General features: G+C 43.8%; 1 pseudogene; it reads left to right on the plus strand.

Annotated features, from left to right (window-relative positions):
• The window catches only part of LOC122451753, a 32132-nt pseudogene extending 22458 nt beyond the window's left edge, over positions 1 to 9674 (plus strand).
• The last annotated feature ends 262 nt before the right edge of the window (positions 9675 to 9936 follow it).

Consider the following 9936-nt stretch of genomic DNA (forward strand, 5'->3'; position numbering starts at 1 on the left):
ACTCAAACTTTTGTCCACTGAGTCAGTGATGCCATCCAACCGTCTCATTCTCTGTCGTCCCCCTCTCCTCCCGCCTTCAATCTTTCCCAGCACCAGAGGCTTTTCAAATGAGTCAGTTCTTCGCATCAGGTGGCCAAAGTATTGGAGTTTCAGCTTTAACATCAGTCCTTTCAGTGAATATTAAGGACTGATTTCCTTTCGGATGAACTGGTTGGATCTCCTTGCAGTCCAAGTAACTCCTAAATATTTTTAAAAATGACCTCTGAGGGGAGGTCAGTTTACTGATAGTGTTGCCTCTGGGGAGTGGGGAGTGGGACAGGAAAGGGCAGGGATCTATTGCTCTCATGTTAAGCCTTGTGTACCACTTGATCTTTTTAACCGTGTGCACATATTACCTGGGTAACTGTTTAAGAGGGCTGTGTGATCTGTTCGAGGGGTGAGGCTGGCTCCATGGGAGGCTCCTCCTGTCCTTGCGAGCTTCAGAACAGGCTTCCAAGTCCCTCTGAGCTGCCAGTACTTATTCCCACTCAGGCTTCATTCTTTTCCTTCCTTAGCACTTATTGAGCATCTGCTGCATACCAAGAACCCAGAGACTGGAGCTCCAGAGAAAAATTCCACTTCTCACTCCAGGCAAAATATTCCACTTGCCCCTCTTAATACATGAGAGTAAACAGGCACACAGTTCTCCTGAGCTCTCAGGAGAGAAGCGGGCTTCCAGCCCCTTCAGCCAGAGCCAGAGCTGCTCCCAGACTGCAGGAAGAACGCGGGCAGCAGCCACCTCCACGCTGGGGAACTTGGGAATGGTTTGCTGTTAAAGTTCTACATTCCAGTGGGTGTGAGGGGCAGTGCCCGCAGCTTCCCTTGTCAGTCACCCACTCCTTCCTTTGCAGCCCCAGCAGTCACTTCTGGAACACTGCCAGCCCCCTGGAGGTCCCCGTTTGTCACCTTGTAAGATGACCTCCCCCCCCCCCATAAAAGGGCAAAGCTAGAGAGATCCTTCATGCCTCCCTCATTCCCTGCCCCTCACTGTCAACTACAAATTGGTGCTTGCCAAGGGCATTTGCCATCTGCTTCTGCAGAGACTGATTCTTGTGCTGCTGCAGCTGTTGAACTTTAGCATCCTCCGAAGGAGTTCAGGGTAGAGAGTGAGGCACTCTGTGCTTTAGGGAAGCTGGTAGAACAGGTCTTCAGATAGATATTTTCAGGAACTGATCTCATGAACCTAATCCTTGCATCTCTTCATATCTAGAAAAGCGCTGAATCCCTTCATGGTGACATCAGCTCCTCGTGACTAGCAGAAAATCTTTTGTTAAATAAGCGATTGAGTGCATTGAACTCCCCTTTCACCAAAATCTTATATTTTGACCTTCCTCCACTGCCTCTTTGGAACAGTCTCTCAGAGCTATCTGAGGTGCTGTCTCCCAGGCTGCAGTCCTCATTTTGCCCCAAATAAAACTGAGCTCACATCTCTCATATTGTGCATCTTTTTAGTCGACATCGCCTTCGCTTGCCCCCTTCCTCCTCTAATTCCAGTTGTTTTCCTTCACCACAATTGTTTCTCCTTTTCTTCTCCTCATCCAGGGATCTTGGCTTTAGCCACATCCCTGAGTGTCCACGGGGGGTGCTGAGACCCTGTGACCCTCCACCTGCTATCTCCCTTTGACCCAGGAGATAATAGAGTCTAGTGTTTGCCCGTGAGAAGGGCACACACTTGTTTTAACCGGGGAAAAGATTACACCTTCGTACTTCATTTCTCCATAACAATGCACCATGATGAACTTGATCTCCATCAGAGTGATAGTCACTGGTAGTCTCCTGCCTATAAATATACGTAGACTTCCCTGATGGCTCAGATGATAAAGAATCTGCCTGAAATATATATATATATATATATATATATATATATATATATCTGATTCACTTTGCTGTACACCTACCTGAAACTAACACAACATTGTAAATCAACTATATTTTTTTAAATCCACTTAGTCCACCATCAACTTGCCCACATTTCTTCAGCTTGGCTGTAAGGACTTGAGGCATTTCATCAAATGCTTTGCAAAAATCAAGGCTACATTCCAACAAGAAATTTCATCAAGACTTTACCTCCCAAGGCTCTCCAAAATAATAAACCAACACCCAGCAAGCCTTCCCACCCCTCCCTGAGTCTTCTGGTGCTGTTATATCTAGCAAGTTGACCTGGCCCTGATCAAGGTGCTCCTCCAACCTCCTGAAAACCAAATCAAAAAGGTTGGGGGGGTTTGGAAGCAACAGTGGGCAGTGGGATGAGGTAGTGTGAAGTGTGATGGCTGCTGCCAAGCGGCAGAAATGAGATTAAAATGGGCCCAGAAAGGGGCTGGTACAGCGGTAAGGAGATACAGTCTCCCATTAGCCCAGGGCGGCAGCCTGAAAGATGCAGTAGGGCCCCAGGTTCCTCCCTCCAAGCTCTTCCTCCTCCTCTGGAGCAGGGCTACAAACTGAAGCCTGTAGGCGTCAGGCCAAGACTCTAAATAGGCAAAGTTGGTCCTGGGGGACGTGATAAATGAATTGCATGCAAAGTATGCCTGGCACATCAGCAGAGCTCCCCAAGTGTTAGTTATTATTATTATCATTAAGATCATCATCAGCATTATTATCACTATTATTAAAGAAGCAGCTGTGACTCAACCCCAGACAACCACTGTCCTTCCACAAGGCGGATGTAGTGATGCTAGATTTACCAGTTTGTCAAAGAAGCTGCAAATCTGGAGTTTTGTTTAAAAATCTCTCCTTTTTTCCATTTGGCAACTAATGCAATTAGAACAAAAACCAATGGCTGCGTGCACCAAATGAAATCAGTCCATGGGCCACCCGCAGGCCTACGTGCTCAGCCCTGGAGATTGCGGCAGAAGCTCTGTGCCAGGGATCCTGTGACTTCTGGGGATTAGGAACATGGTTGTGACAGTCTTCCAAACCTCCTTGTGTCCCGCACCCCTACACACACACACACACACGACTCTGGAAGCACTCCAGGGACTTTACATGAGCCCTTGAGCCCAACAAGGGGTCAGCTGCCCTTCTCACCTGGCAAGGATCAGTGCAGGGAGAAGAGTGGCCAGCCAGGGAAAGAAGGGTTCACACAAAAGTCTTCAAGGAAGAAACCCAGGGTCCATGCTCGTGCACAGCACTGGGGGCTCAGCCTCTGCTTGGAGGAGGAGCAGAAGGAGCCAGCCGTGGACTATGAGTGGCTCCCCACTTCTTGGGCCTCTTCTCCCTTGAGCAAAAATGAGCTTGAATCAGATAGGTCCCTTCTGCCTCCCACCCTCTCTGATGCCCTCTTGCCTTAGAATCATGACTTCAGTGACCACCACTGTGAACGCAGGGTGGCCATGGTCACGACAGGTATGTCAAAACATAAACAAAGCGAGTGAAGCACAGCTGCAAGGAGGCCCAGAGAACTCCCACACCTGCTTGAAACTGCCAAATCAAAGGGGTGCAGTGATACCCCTCTACCCTGTAGCCTGTCCCTCAACCATGGGTGGACTTGGGGGCGAGTGTCTCCCAGGAAGTAGGGTTGCTGCTTGTATTAATAGTTTAAACCTTTTTATTACTAAGTGGCATTCCATTATAGGAAGGTAGTTATTTTTTATTAAGTACTTCCTAAACACCAGGAAGGCTTCTCTGGTGGCTCAGCAGTAAAGAATCCACCTACTAAAGCTGGAGATGGGGGTTCCATCCCTGGGAAAGGAAGATCCCCTAAAGAAGGAAATGGCAACCCACTCCAGTATTTCTTGCCTGGAGAATCTCATGGACAGAGGAGCCTGGCTGGCTATAATCCATGGGGGTGGCAAAGAGTTGGATACAACTTAGCAACTAAACAACAACATGCAGTAGGAACTGTACTAGTGAATTCACATACATTATCTTTTTTAGTCCTCAAATTGATCTGCAAATAGAATGGGAATCTCCACTTTACAGCTGAGACAAGCAAGGCTCAGAAAAGTTAAGTAACTTGCCTCAGGTCACACAGCAGGTAAGTGGAGGAGTCAGGATTTGAACTCTCCCTCCACTGAGCTATACTGCACGTGCTGTTTTCCCTCGGAGCACCTGGTCTCAGGATGCCTTTGACCTTCCCTTCTAGCTCCACGCCTTAGGCTCTGGGGCACACTGGAAGGGCCGGGAAGCCCTGGCCCTAACTCCTGCCCTGACGGTAAGACTCTGAGTGCCATGAGCTCCAGATTTTTTGAGTCCAGATTTTTACTGGACTCAACTTGTTTTGTGCTGAGGTGGAACACTCTCCCCGAGCCTATCAATAGAACGAGGCGGAAGGGTGACCACGCGGCAGATGGCACGCGTGGGTGGAGCGGCTCCTCTGTCGTGTTCCGCTGTGGTGAGAGACTGCGGCTGTGGACGCCGCCACTTCCCTTCCCCTGCATCCCTCAGCCCCCTGCAGCTGAGCGTCTTCATTCACGGTCTGCCTTTTCTGAGCTCCAGGAGATCCCGCAAAGGCCCCTGGGAGTGAGGCTGCAGGGCTAATAAGCACAGGATTCTCAGGCCCCCACCTGAGAATCCTGAGAACCACCTACTGCCTCCTGCCCCCAAAAGCCACCCCTCCAATTTCCCTGCAAAAAGGCAGGAATCACTGCCGCTGGGGCCTGCAATCGGTGATTTACATCCTACTCTGCCTGACTCTTCTGGAAATGAAGTTTTAAAACTTGCAAAATTGAACAATGTATTATTTAGAGGTAGATGTATTTAGTATGATGATAAAGAAGAACCAAAGAGTTGCACACTCAAAATCAGGATGGAAGTCATACCCGTTAGAATGGCTGTTAAAACAAGCACACAGAGAAAAACAAATGTTGCTGTGGAGAAATTAGTACCCTTGTGTGTTGCTGGTGAAAATGTAAAATAGTGCAGCCACTGCAGAAAACCATACAGCAATTCCTCAAAATATTAAACTTAGAATAACATTTAATTCAGCAATTCTCAGTTCTGGGTATATACACACAAACAAGCAGGGACTCAACTATTACGTACTAGTGTTCATAGCAGCATTGTTTACTATAGTGAAAGGTGAAAACAACCCAGACATTCTTCAATGGATGAATATATAAATAAATAGTAAAATAAGATGTAAACATGCAATAGAATATTATTCAGCCTTTAAAAAGTAGAAAATTATGACACAGCCTACAACAAGATTGAACCTGCATGACATTATGCTGAGTAAAAGTAAACCAGTCACCAAAGAACAAACATTGTATGAATCTACTTATGTGAAATACCTAGAGTTGCCAAATTTATAGAGAAAGAAAGTAAAACAGTGGTTACCAAGGCTGGGGAAGAGAAGAATGAAGAAGTATTGCTTAACTCAGCTTATTTAACTTTAGTTTGGGAGTATGAAAAAGTTCTGGAAATGGATACTGAAAATAGTTGCACAACAATGTTAATGTTCTTAATGCCACTGAATTGTATATTTAAAAATGATTAGAATGGAAACTTTTATGTTATGTATATTGTACCACATTAAAAAACAAACAAACAAAAAACAAAACAAAACAAAAGATGGTGACCACTACAGGAGGAGAAAAAAGAAAGGGCTAGAAAGGGCTACAACTGTACCAAGGGCAAGTACCCAGGTACTCAGACTATTATACTTGTTTAGTACATTGCCTATATCCAGCCTGCCTATATATGCCTATATACATTGCCTATATATGCCCGCCTCCTCTGCAACCACACATGTATACTATGTACCTTATTTCACGGATTCTAAAGCACACATCTTAAAAAATTTAATCTCTCTGAAATCAAAATGCATCTCACAATCAATGTGGTAAGAAAAATATCTTTGTGCCATAGTTTACATGGTAGGCTGTTATCTTTCTCTGTGGTGTGTAAAACAATAATGCTTCTGGGACTTCCCTGGATGTCCAGTGGTTAAGACTCCATGCTTCTACTTCAGAAAAATATCTTTGTGCCATAGTTTACATGGTAGGCTGTTATCTTTCTCTGCAGTGTGTAAAACAATAATGCTTCTGGGACTTCCCTGGATGTCCAGTGGTTAAGACTCCATGCTTCTACTTCAGAAAAATATCTTTGTGCCATAGTTTACATGGTAGGCTGTTATCTTTCTCTGCGGTGTGTAAAACAATAATGCTTCTGGGACTTCCCTGGATGTCCAGTGGTTAAGACTCCATGCTTCTACTTCATGGGTTCAATCCCAGGTCAGGGAACTAAGATCCTGTCCAGGGAACTAAGATCCTGCATGTGACACAGCATGACCAATTAAAAAAAAAGATACTTCTGATGATGGTGCCTAAGAGTAGATGAAATACAGGGTATGTAAGCAAAAACATTTCATAATAAATTTTTATTTATTTTTTATTGAAGTATAGTTGATTTCCCTGGTTGCCCAGAGGTTAAAGCGTCTGCCTCCAATGAGGGAACCCAGGCTCAATCCCTGAGTCAGAAAGATCCCCTGGAGAAGGAAATGGCAACCCACTCCAGTATTCTTGCCTGGAGAATTCCAAGGACAGAGGAGCTTGGTAGACTACAGTCCACGGGGTCACAAAGAGTCGGACAGGACTGAGTGACTTAACTTCATTTCACTTCATAGTTGATTTACGATGTGTTAGTTTCAGGTAGTTATATATATATATGTATGTATGTATATATTCTTTTCCATTATAGTTTATTACAAGATATTGAATATGGTTGCCTGTGCTACACAGTAGGTCCTTGTTGTATCTGCTAATCCTAAACTCCTAGTTTATTCTTAATCACTCACCTTTCCCCTTTGGTAACCAAAAATCTATTTTCTATCTCTGTAAGTCTGTTTCTGTTTTGTAAATAGGTTCATTTGTATCATATTTTAGATTCCACATGTAAGTGATATCATGTGATATTTGTTTTTTCTGTCTGACTTACTTTACTTAGTATGATAATCTCTAGGTCCATCCACGTTGCTGCATTTGGCATTGTTTCATTTTTTATGGCATATATAAATATATATATATGTATATATATATATATATATATATATATATGTCACATCTTCTTTATCCATTTATCTATTGGTGAACATGATAGCGTATGGTGAACGATGTTGGATTCGTGATCTCCGAAGAAGAAGATTTAGCTTTGGGAGCAGGGACCAGACTTGGTCACTCAAGAGCTTTTGTGTAGCAGAGTTTTATTAAAGTATGAAAAAGAACAGAGAAAGCTTCTGACATAGACATCAGAAGGGGGACTGAGAGTGCCCCCCTGCTAGTCTTTACCAAGCGGTTTTATGTCTGTTAGAAAGCTGTTCATCAGATAAGAGAAACACCTCAAGGCTGACAGCGTTTCATCAGACCCCTCTCCCACAATATGCATTTTTGAGATAGGATGGTACAAGGTGTGTCATCCCCGACCCATAAAACAATTGATATGAATACTGGTTTGTTGAGCTATTATCAGCCCAAGGTTTGAGAAAAGAAAAAAAGTTAGTCTTAGGTGGAACCATTTTGAAGAAAGACAAATTCCAAAGCAAATACATAGTTTCATTAACATAGCTTAAGAAAAACATTTCCATAGAGAAACCTCTTTTTAATTTTGTATGGAGAAGGAAAAAAAAATCTGACACTTGCAGTTTGTTTCTTCCTGCTGCTTAAGGGAGAGAGAAAAAATGTCTGACACTTGCAGCCTATTTCCTCTGTTTGGAGACCCCTGGCCTTCCTGCCTGTTACCCTCTCAAACACTTGGGTTGCTTCCACGTTTTGGCTGTTGTAAATAGTGCTAATATGAATACTGAGGTACATGTATCTTTTCTAAGTAGGGTTTTCTCCAGATACAGACCCAGAAGTGGGAATGCTGGATCATATGGCAACTCTCTATTTTAAGTTTTTTAAGGAACCTCCATACTGTTTTCCATAGTGGCTGCACCAGTAGTGTAGGAGGGTTCCCTTTTCTCCATACCCTTTCCAGTATTTATTATTCGTAGACATTTTGATGATGGCCATTCTGATCAGTGTGAGGTAATACCTCATTGTAGTTTTGATTTGCATTTCTCTAATGATGATGTTGACGCATGATGAGGTGATGTTGAGCATCTTTTCATGTGCCTACTGGCCATCTGCATGCCTTCTTTGGAGAAATGTCTATTTAGGTCTTCTGCCCATTTTTTGATTGGCTTGCTCTGTTTTTTTATATTCAGTTATATGAGCATAGCATATTTTAAAGTAGCATCTCTACTGACATATAATTCACATACAATACATTCACCTATTTGAAGTATACAATTCAATGGTATATTCACAGAGATATGCAATCACACCATTTACAGTCTTTTATGACTGACATTTTTCAGTTAGCGTGTTTTCAAGTTTCATCTGTGTTGTAGCATTATACACTGAATTTTTAAAGTGATCCATTCATCCCTCAACTCACTGGAATCTGGCTTCTAAATCTATCACTTTATTAAAATGTCTTGTGTTGGCTACAAGTGATTCCTCATTATACAGTCTAGCAGCCATTTCTCAGGCTTCACTTTGACCTCATTCAGCACAAACATGGGTTGAGTGTTAACTAAATGCCAGCTTCCATGGGCATCACTCACCTCCTTCTCCCTGACATGCCCCTCCCTTAGATTCCACACCTCATGCTCATTCTCCTGTTTCCCCATCTGGGCTATCTCTGCTTCTTTCATTCTCCCTTCCCCTCTCCAAGGCTTGTCGGTGGCATCTGTCCCCTTCTCTGACATTCTTCCAGTGATATCAGCAGACTGGTGTCGTCCTCCACGATTAGGCTCTCAATCTGATAAAACATAATCAGGTTGTATCTTAGATAGCATCGCCAACTCAATGGACATGAATTTGAGCAAACTCTGGGAGATAGTGGGGGACAGAGGAGCCTGGTGTGTTGCAATCCATGGGGTCACAAAGAGTCAGACACAACTTAGCAACTGAACAACAACAACAAATCTTCCACTCCAACCTCTGTTTGTCCAACTGTCTGCTAGACCTTTCCTCCTGGGTGTTGAACAGGTACCTGACATGCCACATTATGTGGAATCTCTCTTCTGCACAGTTCAGCACTTCTCTTAAGTCACTTAAATTCTGCCGTGTATGCTTTCATTCAACAAAAGTTATTGACTCCACTAGATAATTGGTCTTCTCTCACAGCTAAGTTGGTAAAGAATCTGCCTGCAATGCAGGAGACCCCAGTTCAATTCCTGGGTTGGGAGGATCCGCTGGAGAAGGGAAAGGCTACCCACTCCAGTATTCTTGGGCTTGCCTTGTGGCTCAGCTGGTAAAGAATCCGCCTACAATGTGGGAGACCTGGGTTCGACCCCTGGGTTGGGAAGATCCCCTGGAGAAGGGAAAGGCTACCCACTCCAGTATTCTGGCCTGGGGAATTCCAAGGACTATAAAGTCCATGGGGTTGCAAAGAGTCGGACACAACTGAGTGACTTTCACTTTCACCTTCAGATGATTGGTCAGACCAAGGAGCATCCTTGTTTGATTCCCTTTCTCATATTTACTGGAGCAGCAGCAGATATCCTGTGCCTGGCATTGCTCAATCCAGATGTCAGTTGGGACAGAAAGAATAACCCAGAACCCTAGAACAAACTGGGTCCCAGTGATCAATACAAGTTCCACCCAATGAATGTAGATTACAGCAACCTGAAGATAGAAGGTCCAGATTCCTAAATGAAATGTTTCACTATAAAGCTGCTTAGAATGAAGGTCTTCCAGAAGCCATCTGCATAATTTATTGCTTAGCCAGGGAATATATCCCCTTAAATGCACAAAATCATGCTGGTGTATTGTGTTGGGGTTTACACTGATTAATAAATAATCTGAAAAAAATTTTTTAAAAGGTTATTGAGAATCTGCTAGCTGTTTGAACTAAAGACTTGGTAGGAAAGAAATCAAAGTCCCTTCTCTCCAAGAGCATCCCTCCCTTCGCTCC

Source organism: Cervus canadensis, chromosome 13, assembly GCF_019320065.1.
Source record: "Cervus canadensis isolate Bull #8, Minnesota chromosome 13, ASM1932006v1, whole genome shotgun sequence".
NCBI classification, from domain to species: domain Eukaryota; kingdom Metazoa; phylum Chordata; class Mammalia; order Artiodactyla; family Cervidae; genus Cervus; species Cervus canadensis.